The sequence below is a fragment of the Micropterus dolomieu genome, linkage group LG06, assembly GCF_021292245.1.
Source record: "Micropterus dolomieu isolate WLL.071019.BEF.003 ecotype Adirondacks linkage group LG06, ASM2129224v1, whole genome shotgun sequence".
In the NCBI taxonomy this organism is placed as follows: domain Eukaryota; kingdom Metazoa; phylum Chordata; class Actinopteri; order Centrarchiformes; family Centrarchidae; genus Micropterus; species Micropterus dolomieu.
This window is the reverse complement of record NC_060155.1, coordinates 19,403,463-19,403,781: the sequence shown is the minus strand read 5'-3', so window position 1 is coordinate 19,403,781 and position 319 is coordinate 19,403,463. Positions and strand designations below refer to the sequence as shown.

At 35.7% G+C, this 319-nt stretch overlaps 1 protein-coding gene across 1 annotated transcript in view; it reads left to right on the top strand.

Moving 5' to 3' along the window:
* The window catches only part of ifi30 (IFI30 lysosomal thiol reductase), a 5,633-nt gene that overhangs the window by 2,444 nt on the left and 2,870 nt on the right, over window positions 1-319 (top strand). The gene's annotated exons all lie outside the window — the stretch shown is intronic.

Sequence of the window (319 nt, the reverse complement as noted above, 5' to 3'; positions counted from 1 at the left end):
AATCACCTTTCTTTCCCATTCTGACATTCAGTTTGGAGTTCAGGAGATTGTCTTGACCGGGACCACATCCCTAAATGCATTGAAGCAACTGCCATGTGATTGGTTGATTGGATAATTGCATTAATGAGAAATTGAACAGGTGTTCCTAATAATCCTTTAGGTGAGTGTACATTACAGAGTGGGTAATGGTGTTGTCTTCAAGAGATGTGATTATTTTTACTAAAAAAAAAAAAAAGAGGCAGGAGAAGGAATATTGATACAAAAAAAAGCCTCTGTCGTCAAGAGTTTATTTCTCTTTTTAACTTTACTGTCAAGAAAG